This window comes from Etheostoma spectabile, unplaced genomic scaffold (genome assembly GCF_008692095.1).
Source record: "Etheostoma spectabile isolate EspeVRDwgs_2016 unplaced genomic scaffold, UIUC_Espe_1.0 scaffold00001205, whole genome shotgun sequence".
In the NCBI taxonomy this organism is placed as follows: Eukaryota; Metazoa; Chordata; class Actinopteri; order Perciformes; family Percidae; genus Etheostoma; species Etheostoma spectabile.
In genome coordinates, this window is record NW_022602703.1 from 1 (window position 1) to 26,934 (window position 26,934).

The 26,934-nt window shown below is 40.1% G+C and overlaps 1 non-coding gene and 1 pseudogene across 1 annotated transcript; both read right to left on the reverse strand.

Annotated features, from left to right (window-relative positions):
- Positions 1-741: 741 nt before the first annotated feature.
- On the reverse strand, positions 742-26,934 carry LOC116674851 (guanylate cyclase soluble subunit beta-2-like; annotated as a pseudogene).
- Positions 18,780-18,852, reverse strand: trnar-ccg (transfer RNA arginine (anticodon CCG)). The gene has a single exon. It is a non-coding gene; the product is annotated as a tRNA-Arg (tRNA).

Sequence of the window (26,934 nt, forward strand, 5' to 3'; positions counted from 1 at the left end):
TCTCAACAACTACTCAAAGTGCTTTTCACATTCACACACATTGATAGACTGTGTCCAAGACAATGTGTGATTTTGAGCATAAAGTTAACCGTTTGCCAGTTTGTGTTGTAGGTGTGTTGTTGCGTTACAAGTTTAGGAAAATTGTAAAAAGTATTGAAAGAATGTCATAGTAATCATAAAAAACTGTAAATGAAGACAATGGAGAGTTCACCTAGCTAGTTGCTGATTTCCTGCTATAGCATAGTCTTCACACAGATAGTCCGGATACAACCACTTACTACCATTTACCGCCTGCAAATGAGTTGTTGTTAAAGCAGCAAATGTGACTTATATTTACGTTACAGTAGTGAAGCTTCTTAGGGGCCACAGCAGTTATCATTGGAGCAAAACAGGGAGTGTGGTGACAAAGTATATAGCCAAATTTCTGCATAAGAAGGTAGGTTCAGGTCTTTGAGTTTGAGTCCTGTTTGGGTTTTCTCTAACTTTAATCTGTATGCCACCTAATCCCATTAATGCATGTTACTAACTCAACTTCTTCCCTTTCCCGGAGTCTTGTGTTTGCAGAGGTGCAACAGACTTGAATCATATACCAGAAGGGACCAGTTCTTTTAACCTTGATTTTCAGTTACACTGAAGTATATAGGCTCTCTCAAGCACCCTGTCTCCTTTTTTTTTGGACATGAGAACCAATTAGGATAAACATAAGCTCAAAGGCTATCTGACAGGATTTAAAATTCTTACCTGTATGGGTTTGCCGTTATAGGGTTGGTGACCTCTCTGGCAGCTATCCTCATACCCAACAAAGTTTGCCACTCTGTGTGCATGGTGTCTGTAGGGATTGGAACGCCACCTACCACCATGTATGCGTCACCAATAGTCTCACCTTTAGGAAACCAAGTAACCAATGGGAAATTAAGTGAACACTTACTTCTATTAAACAAATTGTGACATATTGTGACAAATCTTTAACCATTCGCCATATATAGCCTGATGCACCTGTAATCACCAACATATTAACACACAATTGCGTTACATGTCTATATGAAGACATTTAGCATTAGCTTTTGATCGGATTTGATTAAAAGTTGTTAAATACTTGGATTTGCTAGGACGTGATGCTAAGAATTTCTCAAGGAAAGCCCTTCAAACTTTTATTAGCAGGAACACTAAACTTTAAAAAATGTTGCCAGGCTGATCATGGCTTTTTCTTATTGTATGCTCATTTCATTTTCAGATTGAAACTACAGTTGTGAACATGGAACATGGTTTACCACTAAAACTACAGTATCTTTGCTTTTTCAGCCAGATCTTATTTAAGTATTTTACTTTTATTAATTATTTCATTTGTTTTTACAAGTAATAACAGCTGAACTGAAATAGATTCAACAAAAGATTACTCAATAAGGATCATGGTGAAGTTTGAAATAAAGAGATTTTTTGATGAATTGTAGCCAAACTGGTTTTACAGTTATTGTGTTAAAAACCTTGCCATCACCTCCTAGAAATTGCACATTTGTAGCTAATTACATAAGGTCTACTTTGCAGGGTGAGGGACAACATACCTACAAAGAGAAAGCACATATAGAAACCATCTACACACATTTCTGAGTGCACACAGATAACAAATGATAAAAAGAGTAGTCGCCTTCAGTACTACAGTGCAATTACACAATGGGCCCTATATAACAATCCAAGTTGTAACCTTAGTGGTCCCCTAATACTGTATCTGAAGTCTCTTTATATAGACCTAGTGGTCCCTAATACTGTATCTGAAGACTCTTTTATATAGACCTTAGTGGTCCCCTAATACTGTATCTAAAGTCTCTTTCATATAGGCCTTAGTGGTCCCCTAATTCTGTATCTGAAGTCTCTTTTATATAGACCTTAGTTGTCCCCTAATTCTGTATCTGAAGTCTCTTTTATATAGGCCTTAGTGGTCCCCTAATACTGTATCTGAAGTCTCTTTCCCAAAATTTAGCCTTGCTGCAGAATTCCAGCCACTAGAGCCAGTCACACATGAGCTTTCCTTAGTATGTGCCATTCTGAGTCTTTAGCTTTTGAGGAGGAGAAGTGTGGGGCAAGTTGGAGGCTGGGGGTGTGGCCTTGACCAACTGCCAAACTCTCATTGAAAGCCATGATGTCTCTCTCTCATGGTGCCCAATTCTCTGGCGAGCAAAGACGAATAGGGAGGTAACCTTACCCCCTATGACCTCATAAGGAGGAAGGTTCCAGATTGGCCCATCTGATCTTTCATTTTCTCAAAGGAAGAGCAGGATACCCAGGGCTCGGTTTACATCTATCACCATTTCTAGCCAATGGGGGAACATAGGCAGGCTGGGGGAACACATATTAATGTTAAAAAACTCATAAAGGACATTTTCATGCCATGGACCTTTAACAACTGTGTCGGTCTTGAAATAACAAAGACACTTATTGCCGGGTGCAAGACAGGGCCCAACAGCTTCATTGTTTGAACATAAACATAACCTCATCTAAAAATATGTGTTTCAACCCCCACAATACCCATCCTAGACTTTGTGTGGAGATGACAAATGTCACAATGGGATAATACCTTGTAAATGCCGTGTATGTTGGTAAGTCGTCGTCGAACTTGGAGTACATGGAGTTAAGCATGTCAACAATTTGGATGGGCTCACAGGCAGCGCAGATGTTTGTGAAGGTTACAACATCACTGAACAAAATAGTGCACACCTCAAACTCCCCTGAAAAAGACAAGACATTTTTTTTACAAGGCAACAGACAGACATTTAGGATAGACAGAATGTTTGACTAACAGACTGACCTGCCTTTACGCTCTTCCCATCTTGAGCTGATCGGCTATGTGGCGTGGCAGCATGGCATACAGCAGAGTCTCTGTCTTCGTTTTTCAGCCTCTAGGTGCTGAGACAGAATTCTCAGTTCCTCCTATAGACAGACAGTTGAAGTATAAACCCAGAAAGAAGATGACTACCCATTCTCACCAACTTTTTACAATATGGAACTTTTGAGAGGCTACAGCCATGCCAGTGGCTTTATGAGCTGGACTCAGCAGTACTAACATCAGCATGCTGACATGCTCACAAAGACTAAGATTCTGGCATTTCACTAAGACCAATAATGTCAACCAAGTAAAGGTGGTGGACCGACAAACCAAACCAACCAATCGCTATGCACTTGTATAGTTTACTATATTCTGTGCACACTCTGGTACACCATTAAATACCGTTTAGTTCTTGTACGTGTACTGAAGAGGACAATAACCTATTTTTGATATTTAATCTAAGGTCCACCTGGTGGTTAACATGCAATCTGTATTACCAGAGGTATATTAACAAGTGTTGTTTTTTTCCTAAGAATCGGCCAAGCGATGCATATTTCGTTTCCGCCTGGTTGAGTATGATCTTGGAAGCCAGGCCACCTGCATATATTCCTTTGTCAAAGCTACCTGCATAACACTCCCTATGAATGTGAATGTAACAAAAAATTGCTTTCCTACTTTTTTTCCTCTCCAGCTGATTGGTGAGCTCCATCTCTGCAAGACGTTGCTGGTTGAGAAGAACCAGGTCTCTGGTGACATCGTGCTGGGCCAGTCAGCCAGGTGGAGGCCGACATCTTGAAGTTCCTGGAGGCTTCGTAGCTTCGGAGAACACAGGTATAACATACAGCCAAGAGACTCCATCCACAACATCTGACCTACAAATAAATGCAATACAGGTTAACCTATGGAGAGAATGCAGATCAGATTTGATGTTACTGTTACATGATTTCATTGTCTAGTCCATGTTGATGTCGTATAAATTTATCTGTCTTTATGTGCCTAAACTGTATGTTGTTTTAGTTGTCCGAATTTGTCTAGTCCAATGATGTCCTGTACAAATGTTTGTCCCAACGTGCTGTAACCACATTCAATGTTTTATGATAGGAACCTGCTTTTTAAACTGAGTCAGGACCATTTAAATTGTAATGTAATGTTACTTTTGTAACTTTCCTGTATTAAAATATGAATGAATGAATGAATTGCTCTGCCTTCCAGATGTCAAAACTCACCCTGGCATTGATGCCTGTCACTGCCCTGGCTGATAAGGCTGCCTAAATAAGTAAAGTTCTGCTCTCCCCACAATTAAGTTTGTATGTAAATCTCCAACTCTAAGGCGGAGCCACATCACTGCTTGCTGTAGACATCTCCAAGTGCATGTTAAAGTACGACTTGAAGGTCAACCTTGACTTAAGCATACGTTTCTTTAGGGCAAGGGGTGCCCATCCTGGCAATATTGTGGTAATGTAAACGCTGACAGCAAGGAACCTGGGTATGATCCTGGGTTACAATGGTCACACAGTCACTCCAAAGAACATGTGGTTGCTCATCTCCGTCACATCCTTGTTCTGGCCTCACAGTGGTTGAATGATCACTATGTCCTGCTATGTCCTGAAGTCCCCTGCTATGCCCTGTAACGCCCTGCAATGCCCTGCTACGCCATTAACTGTACTACAATTACTATTTCTAGTCATAGTTCCATCATCTTTATTGTGACTATAATTTCCACTGGTCATCAAACACTCAACCGGTATCATCAGACACCGCCCACAAGGTTTCTGCTTAAGGGAGTTTTCCTCGCCACTGTCGAACCACATGGGGGGGACTACTGGAATTGTTGGGTCTTTGTAAATTATAGAGTGGCGTCTAGACCTACTCTATCTGTAAAGTGTCTTGAGATAACTATTGTTATGATTTGATACTATAAATAATTGATTGAACTGAATGAATCCCTATAAAGTCACTGCCCCAATTTTCCCTGCAGCGTGTGTCTCAGTCATGCTAGCACTTACTGATCTTTTTTCAAAGCTTTTCTCAAAAGCACTTACTGTAGAAGATGAAGTTGATTTGGTTGAGTACTTTTCTATAATGCATGTAAAAGTGCATGGATGGTTTGTTTATACAACTGTACTGTGGTCCTGTTTATTAGACCTTACCTCTTAGCTTGAGCGTTGTGATTGTCTTTGTAGCTCTTCAAGACAAATTGACTGTTGATGAATTTCCTGATGCTCTCTATGGTGAAGGTCACCTGGAGAACAGAGAAAGAGGCTGTAAACTATCCAACCAAAGGAGTTCAATGCAATCAAATGGCATGGCACATGTATGTACTGTATATATCATAGATACATAGATTTTTTTTTAGGGAGAAGGCTGGCAGTTTTAATTCTCATTTTATTAAAGAATTCATACTGTGGTATTTACTTCCATGTCCATGTCATGTATTATTAAAGGTATACTTTTTCAATTGAGTACAACATCCACAAAGACAGAATGCATCAGATATACAGGAGAACAAACCAAACAAGGGTTGAGTGTGAAAATGTTATTGTTTGATTCTTATTATAGCTCTCTCTACGTGTATTCTTAAAGGTCCCATGACATGAAAATGTCACTTGAGGTTTTTTAACATTAATACGCGTTCCCCCAGCCTGCCTTTGGTCCCCCAGTGATTAGAAAATGTGATAGGTGTGAACTGAGCCCTGGTATACGGTTCTGTCTTTGAGAAAATTAATGATCAGATGGGCCAATGTGGAATCTTCTTCCTTATGAGGTCATAAGGGGCAAGGTTACCTCCCCTTTCTCTGCTTTGCCTGCCCATTGTGAGACATTGTGAGACAGTATTAGGGGACAACTTAGGTCTTTATAAAAGATACTTCAGATACAGTGTTAGGGGACCACTAAGGTCTATTTAAAAGACACTTTAGATACTGTATTAGGGGACCACTTAGGTCTAAATAAAAGACACTTCAGATACTGTATTAGGGACCACTAAGGTCTAAATAAAGAGACTTCAGATACTGTATTAGGGGACCACTAAGGTCTATATAAAAGAGACTTCAGATATAGTATTAGGGGACCACTGAGATCTATATAAAGAGACTTCAGATACAGTATTAGGGGACCAGTAAGGTCTATGTAAAAGAGACTTCAGATACAGTATTAGGGGAGCACTAGGTCTATATAAAGAGACTTCAGACACAGTATTAGGAGAATTGAAGGCCCTGAACAACCCCAGAATTACCTCATCATTCCTTTCTACTGCACTCTTCTGTTCATTCAACTTTTTACTGGACTAAACTGTGTCTTTCTCTGCTGATTTCACACAGGCTTACAATTTCTTAACTCTTGTCTTTGTGTCTGTGTTTTACCTGTGGATGTATAATGGTGAACCATGGTCCAACATAGCCTCTCTGGCCTGGAGACCTGGAAGAAACTTTTGTATGTTTACTCCTGTCTGTCTTATCTTCAGCTGATAGACCAGAACCCAGAATAGAGACCAGAAACAGAGAACAACACATTGGTGACAAAAGCAAGGTAGGAGTTTGAGCCAAACCAAAGATATTTTCAGTGTCACAATGAATTTGATATACATACAACAAAACTTTCATGGAGCTACTAAATCACACAGACACATGAAGCCTTACATCCTCATCAAAGACAATATGGAAGGGAAAAGCATTGCAGAAAGTATTCTCTTCCACCCACAGCTTGTTCGGGTAAGATGGACAGAAGGTGCAATGGAGGCTGCCTGGGGAGTAAATCAAACACACCAATTCCATAAGTTGTAGGGAAGCTACCGTTAAAACATAATTAACTATCAAAAAGTATTGTCAGGATCCGGCTGTTCACTTCACAGGAAACAATGCAGCGTGAACACAAATCAGTTTTTGAAACTTCTCTTTTTTATTAATCAATGAAATTATTAGTTCAGCATTTGGCAGACAGTCATTTGCTATTTTTCCAAGCATTAAATGAGAATATGATTATCAATTGAATGTCTGTATTAAATACAGAGCTAAAATCAGAACGTGTCTAGCTTATTGTAGCATAAAGACTTTAAGAAGGGAGTTTGTCTTTACTTAATCCGTCTGCTGTACTGTACTTCTGGGCAGCGTCTCTAAAGCAGGTTTCCAGATAAGATCAGTGTGCACAGGTTTTAAAAATTATACCTTTATGGGTTCATGGATAGCTCAGTTGGTTAAGCGGGCGCCCATGTAGGCTATAGAGATTTACAGTTTGCAGTGGGCCTGGGTTTGACTGGGTTTGCTGCATGTCATTCCCCCTCTGTATTTCATCTCTTTAGCTGTCCTGTCAATAAAGGTCTAAAAATGCCCAAAAGAAACTTTAAAGTATGAACTTAAGAATACAGTTCACCTTTTTCTGAGGTAACCACAGCTCTGATCAGGTCCCAGCCACGCTTTTTCCCAGCCAGTGACGCACACTTCTCCCTCATTTTTCTTAATAACGTCTCCTTGAAAAATCACACAGAGCACAGGTTGGCCAAGAATTGGAAACACATATGATATATACAAGAAATACACCATGTGCATCCACAGGCACTCACCCTTTCAAGACTGGAATGGTCCATGTCTGTAGTCTTGCTTGCTTGTTTGGTCTGTTTTACAAGAAACACAACATGCTCCTTCTTCCCTGTGCGCTCATCTTCCTCTGATTGATTAAGAACCTCCATGGTCACTTTGCTATCAAAAAAATCTCTGGCAACTGCCTCAATGATACCTGCAGCAAGAAAGAAAAATGGGTAACACTTTTAGGTTTTCTACATAAGAATGACATGACACTGCCATGAACACATGACACTCACATGACACAGTCATGACACAGTCAAGACGCATGAACCCTTACCTTCACCCTAAAAATAACCATAACTTGTCATGACAAAATCGAATGACACTTACGACTTACGTTGCACTGTTGCTTGCTCTGTAGGAAACTACTAGAATTGTTGGGTCCTTGTAAATTCTGGAGTGTGGTCTAGACCTACTCTATCTGTAAAGTGTCTTGAGATGACGCTTGTTATGAATTGATACTATAAATAAAATTGAATTGAATTGAATTGAACTTACTCAAAAAGCGTTATTTCATAACCGTTTATGAATGCTGCAGGTGAAATGTGTGAAATCAATGTATATCTGAATGCCAGTTTCATTAAACTACGTCAGATTTCTTACTAAGGCATCTCGGACAAGTCGGAATGCCATTTTTATTGTCACAGTCTGTTAATATATACTCTGCTCAATCACAAAAATGGAGTAAATTTCTTGTCCTTCTACAAATTCCAACCCGGTCTCACGCCAGTTTGTGAAATGGTCACTTAATTTTGATTATTATTTTGTGTACATGTCACGATTTTTGCATTTATTAAGTGTACATGTCACGATTTTCGAATGTGACCATTTCAAAAACTGCCATGACACCGGCTGCTCCGGGGGCCACACGCAGGACGCAATCCCCGGGCGCAGGAACACGATCTGCGGTCTCGGGAAGACGCAACAACACACGCACAACAATGGGACGGTTGCGGTGGGGGAAAAAAGAATGCGGGAAGGAACTGCAACGCGCGGGACACGATCCCCAGTCTCCTGTGTTGTTTGACCCATCCACCACCCAGACCAACGTCCCTGTGTGGATTTTCAGCTTTTCAATACTGCTCGCTACTGTAATTGTTCTGTGATCACGTAATAGGCTTCTCATTGAAATACATTACTTCAAAATTTGTAATCAACACATGAAAATAACAACATTAACGTGACTTGTACACAAATCAATAGATTAAATAACGTGACTATTTCACTAACTGCCATGAGACTGGGCTGACAAATTCATAACTGGAGCAAAAGTAACCAAAACTCAATTTAAAGTAGAAGCTATGTGCACAAGAGCAATGAAATAAGACTCAACTTCAGACTCACAGAAAGATTGGACTAATGCAGTATATTTGCTCATATCAAACCTAGTAGAAACTCTGTTTTAGGGGACAAGCACAGTTGAGGTAACCCCCTCTCAATCTCAAGAGCCTTGCTTCAGAGATGCAAAGCTTTCACTTTAAGCTCTTTCTTTAGTGTCCTCATCCTTAATACAGATTCCTCTATGGACATATCAACAACAACATTAACAACCTCCACAATTTTCACAACCGCCTCCTGTGTGGCATCACCCTAAGTCACAGTTGATGAATGCAGCCAACCTTTATCAACCACCTTTTCACATAAAGCCTGCTTTAGCTCTGTTGTACAAGCATTGTTATCATAGAAACTAGCTACTAGTGTTATTCCCCTCCATAACAACGAACAACACTTAAAAACCATGGACGCTTGGTCAGGACTATTGACGTCCCTTTTGACGGGCTTGGTCAGGACAATTGGCGTCCCTTTTGAAGCGCTTGTTTAGGACTACTGGCATCCCTTTTGACTCGCTTGGTCGGGACTATTGGCATCCCTTTTGAAACGCTTGGTCGGGACTATTGATGTCCCTTTTGAAGCGCCTGGTTGGGTTTATTGACGTCCCTTTTGACGCGCTTGGTCGGGACTGTTGGTGTCCCTTTTGAAGCACTTGGTTGGGACTGTTGGTGTCCCTTTTGAAGAGCTTGGTTGGGACTGTTGGTGTCACTTTTGAAGCGCTTGGTCAGGACTATTGGCGTCCCTTTTGAGGTGCTTGGTTGGGACTATTGGCGTCCCTTTTGACGCGCTTGGTCGGGACTATTGGCGTCCTATTTGAAGCGCTTGGTTGGGACTGTTGGTGTCCCTTTTGAAGCGCTTGGTCGAGACTATTGGCGTCCCTTTTGACGCGCTTGGTCAGGACAATTGGCTTCCCTTTTGAAGCGCTTAGTCGGGACTATTGGCATCCTTTTTGAAACGCTTGGTCGGGACTATTGATGTCCCTTTTGAAGCACCTGGTTGTGTTTATTGCCGTCCCTTTTGAAGCGCTTGGTTGGGACTGTTGGTGTCCCTTTTGACGTGCTTGGTTGGGACTATTGGCGTCCCTTTTGACGCGCTTGGTCGGGACTATTGGCGTCCTATTTGAAGCGCTTGGTTGGGACTGTTGGTGTCCCTTTTGAAGCGCTTGGTTGGGACTGTTGGCGTCCCTTTTGAAGCGCTTGGTCGAGACTATTGGCGTCCCTTTTGACGCGCTTGGTCAGGACTATTGGCGTCCCTTTTGAAGAGCTTGGTTGGGACTGTTGGTGTCCCTTTTGAAGCGCTTGGTCAGGACTATTGGCGTCCCTTTTGACGCGCTTGGTCAGGACTATTGGCGTCCCTTTTGACGTGCTTGGTTGGGACTATTGGCGTCCCTTTTGACGCGCTTGGTCAGGACTATTGGCGTCCTATTTGAAGCGCTTGGTTGGGACTGTTGGTGTCCCTTTTGAAGCGCTTGGTTGGGACTGTTGGCGTCCCTTTTGAAGCGCTTGGTCGAGACTATTGGCGTCCCTTTGACGCGCTTGGTCCGGACAATTGGCGTCCCTTTTGAAGAGCTTGTTCAGGACTATTGGCATCCCTTTTGACGCGCTTGGTCAGGACTATTGGCGTCACTTTTGACGTGCTTGGTCGGGACTATTGGCATCCCTTTTCAATCTGGATGGGTTTTGTGACACGGGGCAATAACAGGACAGTTAAGGACATATGCTGGACATGAACCCTACTCTCCTGGGTAAAAGTCCTGTATTTGACCCATCCACCATCCTGACCAATGTAAATGTAAATGTGCTGTATTTATGTAGCGCTTTCCTAGTCTTAACGACTACTCAAAGCGCTTATACATTAAACAGGATACATTCACCATTCAAACACATTCATACACTGTGGCCGAGGCTGCCGTACAAGGTGCCACCTGCTCATCAGATAAACACTCACACACATTTACACTCCGATGCGCAGCACCGGGGGCAACTCGGGGTTCAGTGTCTTGCCCAAGGACACTTCAACGTGGGACTGCAGGGCCAAGGATCTAACCACCAATCTTCCGATTGGCAGGCGACCACTCTACCACTGAGCCACAGCCGCCCAGCCTCCCTACATGAAATTTCCCACGGACAGACACTGTCTAAACATCCATATTTTACTAATTCAAAGTGAGAACGGTTTGCAAAGAAAACTGCAGATCAGGAGAAACTAAACTTTGACTAAATGTATCGCAAATCATAAAAAGGAAAGTCCTTCATGTACTGTAAGTCTGACGTGTGTATGATGTTCCCTGTCTATGGGTGGCCGAGCCACAAACCCGAGAGTCCCAAGCAACCACAGAGACAGATCAGTGAAAACAATAAAAGATGTATCACATATAACAACAATTGATTTATATTTTGTTTTGTCTGTGATCAGATTTTGTATTCTTTTTTTTATAATTATCAACATAAGATCAGAATCATGGAGGTGGATTGAGGAAGTGTGATTGATTTTACCTGGTACTATATGGTACAGGCCCTTCCTGTCAGAATAGTAGTGAAGTAACATCTCCCCTTTGTCGGTCATCTCCACTCGGAAAGATGGTGCATTCATTTCCTTAAAAACAGGTTGTATGGTTAACATTCAGTTTAAGTAAAACACATACATAAACAAACTGAAACTTGTCTTTACATTGTACAGTTCCCTGTTTTTGAATAGGGCAGGTGTCCCCACAAAGGACATACACTGTATAGAGGTAAAAAGTGGACTGCATGGATGGATGGATGGGTGCCTGGGTCTGCATCCTCCTTGTCTATACCAGAAACCGATCCTGAACTACTTCATGATGAAGTTAAAGAGAAGATGTCTCTTTTTAGAGCAGATCCACACTGACACTCATCTCCGCAAATATATAAAATGCTGTAAGCGACGACACATGACATCATAGGAAAACATTGAAGGAAGCACTGTTTTTGTAACATGTATTTTGTAACATGACATAACATGGATCCCACCAGGTAGCTAGACAGGCATTAGTGTAATATTGTTTTACCTGACTAGCCAGACATCTGTGATCTTTTGTCGGAGATTTGTTTTTTTGGCTTTACTTCAATGTGTGATTCTTTTCTTAAACCAGAGCTGCTCATTTATTAATATGTAGATTGCTTTAATAATTTAAATGGGAACTCACTGCAGCCTATGTTTTGTACTGTGCAGTTGTTGTTTTTTTAGTTTTAGTCGTCGGATGAGTCTTCAACTTTGTCAAACTACAGTATATGCCAATTATATTATTATTAGTATTATAATATTAATATGAACAGTTTGTCATATACTATAGTTGTTCATAATTGATTTGACACAAAATGCAATGCAAAAGCCTTGCAGATCAAAATAGCTAGCAATCTTTTGCTATAGAATGATATTACTATTGAATGCAATTGTGCACATGTTCATTGTGTAATTCCCTTCATGCTAAACAGAGCAACCATAATTACAATAACCTGTCACACATATATTAGATACATAACAGTTATATATTAATTTCCTCACAACTGAGAGCAACCAAATGCAAATGCTGTCAAGACTGCATTCTACAGATGTGGGATAAGGAGCATGCGGGAGACAGACAGGGACAAGAGCCTGTCCATGCAAGACAATGGGGGAATTAGAGTGGTGAGGGGGAGATTAAGAGGGGACCACAGAGGACAAGGAAGAGCCAGAGAACGGCAAAGGCACAGAGAACCATCAAATGAGATACAGCAACAAATATGGACCACAGCATGTGGGCCGGTCCATGGTGTCAATAGTCCAGACTTTCTGGAGACAAAACAGGTATGTCGTCAAATATTGCACTGCAATAGTTCTTAACACTGGTATTCCTATAGTTCTTAGGGGGCTTTCACACCTGAAAGTCCGAACCAAGGTCTAGACCAAGGTTTGGTTTTTGCATTTGTAAGTTTTGATTTCACATCTCAGTCATGCAAGCGCACTAAAGATCTATATGTGACAAAACTACGCGTCTCCAGATACTCATAATTGATTGGTATGTAGATGGAATTCCCCTTCATCCAGTTAGTCCCTCCAAAAATGAATTAATACATAATTCAATGCATAATCAGCCAAAGTCTGTATATCTATGCAGGGGCTGCTTTTTTTTTAAATACGCCACACTTTTGCTGCATAAATTGCCAATTTCCACGCAAAATTATGCAGGGCTTGCGTTATTTCACAATCCCCGCAATTTTGTTGCAAAAAAGTCACATATATCTTAGCAGAAAGTTGGAAAATGTTGCGTTTACTTCACACAAGAGCAGCCATTTCCCCCTGTTGCCATGGGAACGTTATGAAGTGATGTAATTACGCAACAAGACAAACAGTATATTTTTCATCAAACCTCAGTTTTTGCAAGTTCCCGCAATGAAATTGCATAAAATTGCATAAATATCCCGCATATTCCATCGCATTTTTTAAGAAAACGTGCCGCATAATCAAGGATTTTTGCCCGCAACAATCACAAAAAAACTCTTTTCTGGAAGGACTGTCCAGTATCATTATCATACACTAACACATGGGAGGAGCATCTGGAGAAGATCAGGTGGCTAAAACCCGGCAGTGAATTAACCAAAGGTCCTATTTACATAGTCACAAAGCAACATTATCATTCATTTTGGACAAACCGAATGTGTCCACCTGATAAAATCTAATATTAACACTTGTTAAGGGTGAGTTTTATGGTCTCTACTAACTCCTGAGGAAAATATCTGGCCGTTTTTTTTAGCGCTTTTTGCCCAGTTTTTGCCAAAGTCTGGTTGTTTTCTTATAGGTGTGAGGAGTCGTTGGCAAGTAGAATACAAACCTGGATAATAAAGCGCATAAGCACACCTGATAGGACAGAGCAAGGTAACTGTGGAGGGAGTCCAGATTTCCGATGAATTCCATGAGATTTCCCCCCAGTGTCCTCAGCATGGTGTCATAGCCCGCTTGCTTACAGAAGAGAAAGAAATGTTCTCCAAAAAGCTTGAGAAATACATCAGCGGGGACATCTGAAAGAACAAAACACATTCAAAGATCATGTATACAGACATATAAAAATACATAATCATGATCATGAGCTTATCATTTTGTAGTCTAGCCTCCCGTTGCACACCTGTTTGTTTTCTTACAGCATTGGAAGCTATTTAATTACACCATATCCCCACAGTATGTAAAGTCTAGACAATCAGACCCTTGGGAGGGGCTTAGTACCCTGTTGGCATAACCTGAATAAACAAATCTTGTCATGTTTTCACACATCTGTGCCCAGGGGTCCACTGCTTAATAATCTTTCAATGTGACTGCCAAGTATGTGTATTAATAAAAAATTCACCTCTCATGTACAATGCCTTTTGCAGTTGCTATTTGGAATCTTTTGCAAATGTGTAGTGTACCATGCAATGTTTCTTTAATACTGACATTTTAAAGAAAGGGAATTAAATTGCCCCATATCCTGCCAAAAACTAGTTTTTCAATTGTACTCCACTGCATGTCAGTGATTGCGCGTGCAAAGACAACTACCGAGGGTAAGCTGGTTGATTTCATTGGGGACATTGTTAACACTTACATCACATGCACACACACGCAAGATCACACCTCAGACACCTACATGCTGCCTTGATTGGTTCATTTTGTGTTATTGTGTGGATTTAAACTCTAGTTAGTCACACAATATACAACAAACAACTAAGCGATCAAGGCAGCGGTAGACCAGCAACTCCTGTGTTCTGCTTGGTAAAATTATTGTATTTATCAAAAAGCGTGGTGGCATAAAAGAGAGCATAGATGAATATAAGGGCCCTCTGACTAGGAGCAAGGGCGATTTTAGTACTTTTTTACCAGAACTGGATCCCTGCACCCCTAAAACATATTATACTGTCCATATGTTATACTACCTATAAGTCTTGCCAATACTGATCCTAAGAGCCCAACTACATTCACGTGTGATGATATGGCCTTAACAATTTTCAATGTGTCGGGAGTATTATTTTTATTATTTGAACTTCACAATACTGTATAAAATCCTCTTTTGTGGGCTAGGGAGTTCAGAACAGTTCTATACGGCATCATAAGATTCCAGAATCCCGGAGCCATTTTTAGAAAATCGTGCTTGTCTGCCATTTGTCAAAAATCCCATCAATCTTATCGATACTGCAAATTGGAAATGTCTGTTTTTCCATTGATGAATATTTTCCCAGTTATTCAATATTTGCATAAAACCATTCCATTTGTAATACCACCTCACCTTTGCAGTAGTGTAGTTTTTTTCTTTAAACCAATCAGAATTTTCATGGGCGGGGCTAAACTCTGCACAGAGACGCTGCAAAATACTCGTGTGAGAGAAAACTAAGACTGGACAGATAGTCTAGCTAGCTGTCTCATTTTAAAAATGAAATATTCCACACAAAGAAAGCAGAAGGAAATTTTCTGCAAGGATATAGACTACCTTTGCAATAATGGCCCTGTGGCTCAGCATTAAAGTAAGTTTTCTCAGAATTCTTTGTGTCTTTCTAGTTACATAATTCAGTTTTTACCCTACCATGATGGTCCAAAATGATGTTAAAATGCACAATTAGCACAGTATTTTTTCACCCTCTGCCTTATACACTCTGTTTTAGCGCCTGTCTCTTTAACTGGCCGCCTCAACCTCCCCATCAGAATCATCAGCTCCCCCCACCAGTGTCTGGACTACATGGTGTCATGGAGACAATATTAAAAATTAAAATGAAAAAAAAGGAATTTGCACTCTTACCCAGCAGTGAACAGGCCTCCTGCACCATGCTGAGGGTTAGGATGTCGTCATAAACCATATATGTCATGAAGGTATCCTGGACGTCTGGTAGAGAGCTATGCAAAAAACATTAATAAATTAGTACATTTGTCAAAAATTATTATTATCATCTTGATGTCCATTACAATACATGTGGGTATATGTGCCCAAACCTCAGTTTGTCCCAGGTCTCCTGGCCAAACTTCTCTATCACCAGAGACTGGAGGCAGCTGTTGATGAACCCGTACTGCAAACAACACACACACACACACACACACACACACACACACACACACACACACACACACACACACACACACACGCTTTATCTGGTTACCCACCGTTCAATTTAAATTAAATGTCACAATAAATCAATTCAACAAGCATGCAACAGTACTGTCATCAAAACAATACAAACTTACTTAATAAAATGATAAGGTCCTGTAGGAATTTAAAACCCTTCCATACAAGGTTAATGCATCATATATACAATTGTATGCAACATTGTGGACAACATTCAACAATACAACAATACTTACGGAAAATATATAAAATATACAGAAAAGGATTAAGGTGATAAAACAAGCGATAAAATGTATTGAGTTGTGAGTTTAAAGTCAGAATTCTGAGAAAAAAGTCAGACTTTAATGGAGATTAAAGTCAGAATTATGACTACAAACTCAAATACTTGTTTTCACATGTGGCTCTAATCCTCTTCCGTACAAATATAATACAACTATAACTGAAACAATAATTTCCATAGAATTCTGCTTATCAACCACACTACACAACCTTCTTCTCAGTTATTTGTGTTTCAGTCCAATGTAAAAATGTCTTGAGATATTGTTTCTTTTTGCTCATACAGCTGTTGCAGGAATGTTCTGTGGCTGAGTTTTAATTGTGACCTGCCGAGGGGCTGCAGATGAAAATGAGTTTTAAGCTGTCAGTACATCAAATGGTAGCAATTTTGTTTAATATTGTACACGGTCCCTTAAGCAAAAGTCAACGAGGCCTCATTCCCACTTCCTATGCAATAATACTAGTTGGTGATCACAGGTGGATCTCAGAGAAATAAATAAAGCAACCAAAACAAATGATCCAGACAAAAATGTATGGATAGTTTAAAGGCCTTTGCACACTGGGGCGTGACGAACAAGCGACTAATAATCAGCTGCAAATATTTTGCATAGAAACTATTCATACCAACAATAGTTAGGGTCAACGGAAGTACATTTCCAGGCTCCTTCCTCTCTCTGTGAGTTGCCGTTCTCAAACTTTGTTCAAAACACTGAGTGAATCTAACTCTGTTAGAAACAGTTACGCAGTGTAGCCATTGACGGCATATAGCACATGTCCAGGGCTCTTATTGTGAAAGGTAAGACAGGAAAGAGTGTCTCTGGTAAACACTGCCTTTGTCAAGGTTGAAAGTAGTAATAAAGTGTGTCCTCAATACAACCTGCTGTTGTTGTATTAAGATTATCATGATACATTAACAACACCACATTGCATTGAAAACTTTACTCGACACAGACACTTAACGTAAATGTCTTTTTATAGCTAAAGGTTTTTATTGTTATTATTATTAGTAGTAGTGTTATTATTGTTATCTTTATACTGTCTTTTTCTTTTTCTGTACTGTATTCTTCTTGCTAAAACTGATGCTGGAAATTTCAATTTCCTTGCGGGAGTCATTCCAAAAGGATTAATAAAGAGACGTTTAAGTCTAAGTTGATGTCTTCATTTGCGGTGCGGAATCACCAAAAATCCTGGCAATACGTAACGCAAGCATACAGAGCCTCCAGGTCAGATGACAAAGCTCCGTACTGGACTGCTTGAGCCGACCTGAAAAGTGGTATTAAGAAAGCCAAGACGGACCAGCAACCTGTCACCTGTCCAACATTCGGGAGGTGTGGCGGGGCAAACAAGACATAACAACTAGAGAGGCCGTGCTAAATTCAGCCACAATCATCCAGTGCCGAAGAAGTCTCCCATCACCAGCCTAAATGATTACCGTCCTGTGGCCCTCGCCCTGGTAATCATGAAGTTCTTTGAGAGACTGGTTCTTCGGCACATCAAGGACTACCTCCCCCCAGGCTCTGACCCCCATCAGTTCGCATATCGCGCCAACAGGTCCACAGAGGATGCCATCGCTGTAGCTCCCCGGATGCTCTTTGTGGATTACAGCTCATCTTACAATAGAATCATCCCGGACATTGCATCACCAGACTGGCCACTCTCTGCCTCCCCCCTCTCACATGTGCCTGGATAAAGGACTTTCTCACCAAGACAATGAGACTGGAGGCCCACCTCTCCTCCACTCGTTCAGGGCTTTGTTACATACTGTCTCTACACTCACAACTGCAGTCCGGCAGGTCCACTCCTTCCCGTTTCTCTGCGTCCTGAGGGTCCTCAGGAAGAACAACCTGGACTCCGACCTGCTGCTGACCTTTGAGAGCCTGCAGGCGTACTACAGTATGGTACGGCAGCTGCACCCTGGCAGACAGGGAGAGACTTCAGAGAGTAGTAAAGGTAGCACAGAAGATCATTGGCTGCCCTCTCCCCTCCCTGACGGACATCTCAATAGAGCAGAAAATATCATCAAGGATGGCTGCTACCCCCCCCCCCCCCCCCCGGGTTTGATCTGGTTGACCGGTTGCCCTCAGGGAGGCGCTAGAGGTGCATCGGAATAAGGACTAACAGACTCAAGAACAGTTTCTTTCCAAAAGCCACAACCACTTTGAGCTCAATTTGTGGCCAGGTTGGCTCAGTGGGTCGAGCAGGTGCACGTATATGTCAAGATTTGTGCCTTGATGCATAGGTCTAAAGTTTAAATCCAACCTTTAACAATTTCCTGCATGTCTTCCCCTTTCTCACCTAGCTGTCCTATCAAATAAAGGCAGAAAAGCCCCAAAATAACCTTTAACAACAACTTTGAACTCACACATGCACTAACTCCGCAGTCTAACCCCCCTTACCCTGGACTTTCCTCTACCCACCAGCTGTGTAATACTTTATATTTAATATTATTGATACTACAGTGCAACCCACCAACTATGCAGTATTTTATACTTTTGATAATACTGTGCAGTTTCACTAATGTGCAATATCTGTATACTGTGCAAAATCATTACTCCACACTGTATATAAAATAATGCTCATCTTTGTTGTTAGATCTCTTTCACGTACTAGTTGGCACTGGAAAAGGAGTTACTCTTAATCTACTCGCACTCAATTTTTGTCATATTTAACCAAACACAATGCTGCTTGACCCAGGTGGGACTTGAACCCACAATCCCCAACTTCGGAGGCTGATGCCTTATCCATTAGGCCACTGGGCCACCCTGCTCTTGAAGACTCATATCAATCACATGATCAAGACCATATGTCTGTAGCATCATTACCAAGTGTAAAATACTCTACTTTTCATGAGCACAGCCCTGCATTTTGTAGCTGATCAAGAGGGTTTTTTAAACCCTATGCTATTTAGAGTAAGAAGTGAAGACCTATAAAGGAACATTTAATCAATTCAATTCAATTCAATTCAATTTTATTTATAGTATCAATTCATAACAAGAGACATCTCGAGACACTTTACAGATAGAGCAGGTCTAGACCACATTCCACAATTTACAAGGACCCAACAGTTCTAGTAGTTTCCTCCAGAGAAAGCAACGGTGCGACAGTCCTTCACTTTATCACATATATAACATTCATATTCAGAGTCACTAATATTGGATTGACTAGACAGGAAGGTATGAATAATTTTGATCTGAAAAGTAACTCCAGCTGTGATAAAAATAGAGTAAAAAGTACCTCTAAAATGCAGTGGAGTGGAAGTAAAAGGGGCATTCTAAAGTAAAGTACATATACCTCAAATGTGTACTTTAGAACGGTCCTTGAGTAAGCCCCAACCTCCTCAAGTCCTGGGAACGCCCCTGCCTGGCATCTATCAGTATCCATTGTTATTTGAAACAATCATGACATTCACACATACCTAAACCATGTCCTTTATGTTTATGTTTAGGTATTATTTGAGACGCATTATGCAAAGTCAAACACAAAGATGAATTAAAGAAGGTTTATATAATTTGACAAAATTATTTTTTAACACAGCAGGAGAGCAGGTGAGGAGTCCCAGAGAAAAGGACAGGTAGTACATAAAAAGGTTGAGAGATGGCCATGATTATATTCACAATTCGTATTGTCAACATTCATGTCCAGATGTTTCGGGATCAATTTAACCTCGTCTGTATTTTTTAGATTGGGGCTCACTCGGTGCAACGTTTAACCTGATTCTCATGTATTACTGATTGACAGACCATGTCATTGTCAACTGACATGGTTTTGAAGCTTTTGTTATTATATGTTTGTTCTCCGTCTTAAAATGCACATTTTAACCCTTGTTTGGTGTTCAGGGTCTGTGGGACCAATGACAAATGCTGCTACCTATTATTTCTTCTAACTCAAACTCATTGGCCTTGGCTCATTTTCTGTGAAGAACATAGAAAATAACAATGACTGCACACGGTACACCCCCCCCCCCCCCTTCACATAACTATTACATATGAGGTGTTCAAGTCTAATAATTGTGTAATAACAACTATAAAACTATGTTGTCTTTTTGCACCTGCTATTCCCACTCAAAGTTACAACATTGTTACAATTCAAGCACTTTCACCTGTTCTGATTACTTTCTAAGACAAAAGTACCAATAATGATCCCAAATCTTATTTCTACTTTTATTCTTTACCTTTTTTAGAATTGAATTTCTTTGTTTTCCCACAAAAAACGATTATATGATCAAAAGTGATCTCACAGGGGCAAATGGCAAATATGAACCATGAACGATGTATGTATCATTGGTAATAGAGCTAAAGTAAACATCTGTTAAGTATTTTTAATAATGTGGTGGATCACCAGACCAGACAAGATCTTTTTTTTTTGTCACAAAAAATGGTCCGTCGAAATAAGCGCTGAAAAATGTCAACATTAAAAATATCAAAACAACCGAAAACATTGAAAAAGTGAGAAGAATGTGGGAAAAAAAGCAATAACAATGTTGAAAAAACTTCTTTTTTTCATGGTTGACGGAAGCCAACACAAGGGTTAAGTGTGTTTAAATAGTATTGAGTAAAAGTTGACATATTTTGGGGTATTATTCAATTTCATAGCATTTGAAAAAATAAAATAAGTAGTTTTGAAATGGTATTGTAGTATTATCCATCAACATCCATTCCTTTAATTTTAGTCTTAATAATTCCTAATTTCTGCTTTTCTAACTCAAACATTAGGTATAATTTCCTATAAATCAGGTTTATTGACCATAAATTCCAAAAATAACTGTAAAACTAAAGTTAATAAGTTAGCGTTACGTAGTGTAGAAAAAACGGTTTAAAAAATGGGACAAAAACCTACGAAAATGTTAAAAACATTGATAAAAAGAGTCAACAAAAGTGTTGATTTTCTATTTTGACGGGAAAAGACACACCCGTTTATTCTTGCTGATTTTGTATTCTATTTCCTTGTTTATATTTATGGATCGAAGTAAAAAGAGTATTTAACATTTTTGCATTGTTGCATCATAAGGGACAATGTGCATAACATTAGGAGTGGTTAGCTCTAAGTGGATTCTTTTACTAATCTCTGTTTTTACTGAATATCTGCGTTGTATGTACAGTATGTCTAAATATTTTCACAGGCCTAAAACCTTTTGTGGATTGAAACTGAAATATTGCTGATTTAGTAGTTCTGTCCTAATTATGCTTTTAAATAAAAGTTCAACTCAGGTACATCCACAAAAAGAGTCTAGATTACATTTTGGCTTTGACCCTTGTGTCGTCTTCCCATCCAAATGGAAAATCCACACTTTTGTTGATGCTTTTTATCAACGTTTTTAACATTTTCGTACGTTTTTGTCCAATGTTTTTCACTTTTTTGACATTTAACACTACACATCACTAACTTGTTAACTTTAGTTTACAGTTATTTTTGGAAATTATGGTCAATAAACCTCATTTTAGGAAATGATACCTAATGTTTGAGTTAGAAAAGCAGAAATTAGGAATTGTTTAGACTACAAATTATAGGAACGTATGTTTTATGGATAATCACAGACTGGAATATGTCAACTTTTACTCGATACTATTTCAAGTTTTTCAACATTATCATCACTTTTTCACATTTTTGTCCCTTTTTCAAGTTGCGGGTGGGAGTTTTTTTGATATTTTTAATGTTGACATTTTCAGCGCTTATTTCAACGGCCCACTTTTTGTGACAATAAAAATGAACTGAAATGTGTCAGTTTGACCCAAGGACAACATGAGGGCTAAACAATTTTTTTTTCAAATGCTATGAAATTGAATAAGACGCCCCAAAAATAATGAAAGTAGAGATCTGTACTTGCCAAAGAGCGTTGTGTGAAATCACTTATGTTATTTTAGGTCATTAAAAAGAACAATGATATGGGAAAACGGGTCAATTTAACCCGAGGACGACATAAGGGTTAAGAACATGCAGGTAAAATTCACTCGGCTACAAATTTGACACCAAATAGAAATGGCTGAGATTTCAACCACAGTATGCCTGTGTCTGATTTTATGGTTCCTGTGCTCCCATCTACTTTTAGTGGAGAGAGAATATCGGTACCCCCATTCACAAAAATCAACAACAGAAAAACGGTTGCATTCCTTTGCCCTATCACAACCTAAATACATGCAATCTAACACATTGATGGCAAATCCCCAGTTATTTGCCATGTGACATCTTTAACATATAGCAAAATGGTTGTTATTATTAATTAGTGTTCCCCACAAGACAAAATCTTGAATCTGTTAAAATACGAAGACATACTCACCATGTCGTGTCTGATGTTATCCTATTGAAATCTCTGCCCACAATGGTGCATGTGTAGAATTTACTAAATACTGCTCTCTCTCTCTCTCTCTCTCTCTCTCTCTCTCTCTCTCTCTCTCTCTCTCTCTCTCTCTCTCTCTCTCTATACGGAAGTGACCAAGAAGCCTACAATGGCCACATGGGAGTGTCTCCAAAAGCACCCAATCGTACACAACATATTGAAATTTCCAACTTTACAGCTGATATAAAAACATGTACTATGGAGCTAGATTAAAAAAAAATTAAAATTAGAACATAAATGATCTGAGAGAAGAAGAAAAAAAACGTTCTCTCAAAAAATGCATTTTATGAGAGAAAAAAACTATTTGAGAGAGAAATGTTCACACCAATAGCAAAAAATAATAACTAAAAAAAGTTTCAATAAAAATTTGAAATTTTGAAAATTATTCTGATGGATATGAATCTCTTAAAACACTTTTTTAAACTCTCAAACATACATTTTTTTCTCAGAAATAATTTGGAAAATTTCAAATTTATATTTAACCTTTTTTAGTTTTAAACATTATAAAAACAATTTCATTAAAAAGTGATTTTTATTCAAAAAAATATTTGAGAGAAAAAGTTTTTATACCAATGGCAAAAAAAAATACCAAAAAAAGTTAAACAAAAAATTGAAATTTTTCAAATTTTTGAGGGGAAAAAATCTCTCAAAATATTTTTTTAAACTCTCAAACTTATATCTGTTGCTATCAGTGTGAAAAAAAATCTCAATTTTTTAATTTGAAATTTGGATTTTAACTTTTTTTCTCTCTCAAAGTTTTTTTTTCTCTCATAAAATGATTTTTTTTGCTATCAGTGTGATAACTTTTTTCTCTCAAACCTTTTTCCTTATTTTCATGCATGTAATAAGAAACAAAAACTCCATAGTTTACAAAAAACAGTTTCACCCGTTTCAATTAAACCAAGGATTAGAGTCGTTTATAATTAAGGGCATGACTGCTTTGAGTGACACATGGGTGCCCTGAGCTTCATGCCAGGTGGGCTTGTTTCAACAACCTGGGCACGGTCAGTCCTCAAAACGGTGTGAAGCGGGGTGCAACAAGCTTTTCCGTCCTTGGGTGGGTGTGTCAGAGATGTCACCCAATCAGGTGTCAGCCTCTGCAGAATCGGACTTGCTCTGACAGCAAGGGATAGCCTCGCCAGATCAAGGCGGCAGCAGGTGCCAAAGTTGCTTTCCACCGGCTGCTAGACCCAGGCGGACCCAGGGCATGATGGGAAACGCCTGGCTCTCAGCTGATCTAACTGGTTCAGAATGGACTCAACGTGATGACGTGGTATACAAACTTATTGTTGAGGGATTTTAATTGCTATATGTCTGATTCTTATTTAAAGGCTTATTCTGTACAGAATACATGTTGTTGACTGATATGAATGTAGTAATGTGCTGTATTTATATAGCGCCTTTCTAGTCTTAACAACTACTCAAAGCACTTTTACATCATACGGATACATCCACACACATGCCTTCAGATCAGATATATCAGATAAACCTCACACAACTTCACACTCTGATGTGCAACTCGGGGTTCAGTGTCTTGCCCAAGGACACTTTGACGTGGGACTGCAGGGCCAGGGATCGAACCACCATTCCGATTAGCAGGCAACCGCTCTACTACTGAGCTACAGCCGCCCATACGGATGTCAACAAGTCAGAGAGAAATCCATTTCAGTTCAGATTACAGATCATCTACAGTCTGCTGGTTATTAACATCAGCAACAGATCGCATGTAGAGCATTTTGACAGCTACTCTATCTAATAAAAACAACTGGAGACTGGTACCAGCTGATGAAGCCTATAGGTCTGGTAAATTTTATTAAATCAGAATCGGATCTAACAGGATGTGTGTTGCTGTGACTTCCTGTTCAGCCTGAAGGCCGATGGAAACGGCTGTAAACTGTCCGACTTGACCATGACCTTTTGTCACTGCCCACTGCTGCTGTCTCCAGTTCATCTCGAACGAGCCTAATGGCTCTTCAAAAACCTGGGTGACGTCACCGAGACAACGCCCATGTTTTTAGAGTCTATGGTTTAACCCGTGTTGTCTGACACAAGATAGTTAGGGTTACAAGTTTAAACTGTGCCTGTGGGTCTAGTCTAAAGCTCAGTTGCTATGTCTTCTATAAATCACTAACGTGCCACGAGATCATCACCATCATATCTGAGAGAACAGTAATCAGTTAAACTAGTCCGGCTTAATGGATGTAAATGGACTGTATGTATATAGCGCTTTTCTAGTCAACGACTACTCAAAGCACTTTTACATAGTATAGGACCATTCAAGGGGCCACCTGCTCATCAGATACACACTCACACTCACACTACTTTAGGAGTATTTCTTAGTCACATAGTTTTCAGATTTATCTATCATATAACAAGAATATAATAAAACTAAAGGGAGACTTGGCATACAGCCCGATCCGGTTGGGGAGAGTTCTAGCCGGGCGGGCTGGAGCTCTCTTACCTTGTCTCTCTTGGTTTTGTTGTAATAATAGTTTTAGACAGCTGGAACTTATTTTGATACGCTGAGCTCCTCTCTCCTCTATCTTTCCATCTTTTCATTTATGTGCATCCATGTCCCAGAAATGCTTGTTACTAACCTAGCTCTGGGGAGTCATTTCCCCGGAGTCCTTATGTTCTTTTTCCCCAGCATGTTCCCTTGGATCAGGAGAGGCTCCAAACTCAGGGTAGCAGCTGTCGCCTTGGTCCCGCTCCATGTTCTGTGATGCCATGTTCAACTGCTACACTGCGGTGCCCTGCTACGTCCTGCTACGTCCTGCTACGCTCCTGCTACGTCTGCTGTGCTTGTAATGCCGCACAGTCCTGCTATGCCCAGAACTACTACAAAGAACGCTACAAACTACTAATTTTTCTATTTTTGTTATTGCCACTCTTCATTCTAAACCCACCGGCCCGTCAGACGCCGCCTACCAAGAGCCTGGGTCTGTCCCAGGTTTCTGTCTAAAAGGAAGTTTTTCCTGCCACTCGCGCTTGCTGCTTGGAGGAGACTACTGAACTGTTGGGTCCTTGTAAATTCTGGAGTGTGGTCTATTTGTGTAGTGTCTTGAGATAACTTGTTATGAATTGATACTATAAATAAAATTAAATTGAACTGAATTGAATCTACACAACGGGGTTCTCGCCCAAGGACACTTCAATATGGGACTGCAGGACCTGATATCTCCGCTATCAGGGCTTAGCGCTGCCAGGACGATTGTGATGGTTTAATGAAATACAATAAAGCCAAGCCTTATTTTCCACTATGCCAGAATAGATAGCAGGGTAGTCAGACCATACTGGCAATGCAAGACTAACCCGGTTAATCAATCCACAACCAAAAACCACGGATTAGGATACCGGTACCATCAGGGATGGAATACCACATGCACTATACCCGGAAACAACAATGTAAGAAGCAGTAAAGGAGGCAAATGGACAATGGGAAGAAAGTGGAACTACAATTCATGGAGGGCAACCCCAGAAGCATGTGGCGTGGTCTAAGAAACGGTGACAGATTACAAGCCCAGCCCCTCCTCCCTTTCAAGTGCTGATGCATTAATAGCAAGAAAACATTTTCTATGCTCATTTTGAGGCCTCAGCAGCCAAAAACAGAAACTATGACTGGGTGCATCGCTCACACCTACAGTATCTGACATCAGGGGGGCTGTCAGGCGTGTGAACACCAAGAAACCAGTGAAGGAATCAGGACTGTAAGATTTCACACCTCAAAAAATAAAAATATGTATGTATGACACAGGTGCACAAGTATAGATTACAATGAACAGCATAAAGTAATCATTTCAAGTCAATTTCCAAATTTTAGTCAATTTGTTAAAACAATTTATAGCAAGTGCTTGCACTAATGTTTTGACTTAATGGGATGTTTACAATGTGTGACAATGAAACATAAACATGACGCAAAAGTACTATAAAAACACTTATTCAAGACCTAAATGAACAGAAGAGCAACATGTCCTTATGCCATAGTTAGGATACATATTGCTAAACACTGGTATTGTAAAAAAACGTGCCAGTTTGCGGCTGCCTGTTGTTGTATTCAGAAATGTATAACAATAATAATAATGTGCAATGAAAAAGAGCTTTTTTTTACATGCTCTCTTGTTATTTCCGCATAACTGATACATGTCGGAATGAAAGTCAGCAATCCATAATTAGTCCATTTTCACCCTCCCATAATATAAAAATAATACTGACATTGGTTTATTGCGCCAGGGTACCTTATCCCAGGAGCTTGTTCTTCAGTGTCATGTATTTTTTTTTTAAGATAATATTTTGGGGGCTTTTTCATGTTAGATCGTGAGTGTTAGAGGTTGATGTGTGGGGGAGGGGTGGGTGTGGCAGTAAAGTGTGGGGGGGGGGGGGGGGGGATGACATGCGCAAAGGGCCGCAGCTCCAGCCGCTGCGCACAGGACTCCTACATAGGGCTCACTGAGTAGTAGCCCCCTCGGCTGAAGCCTGGAGCGTCCCGAATCATGCCATCCCATCTCAT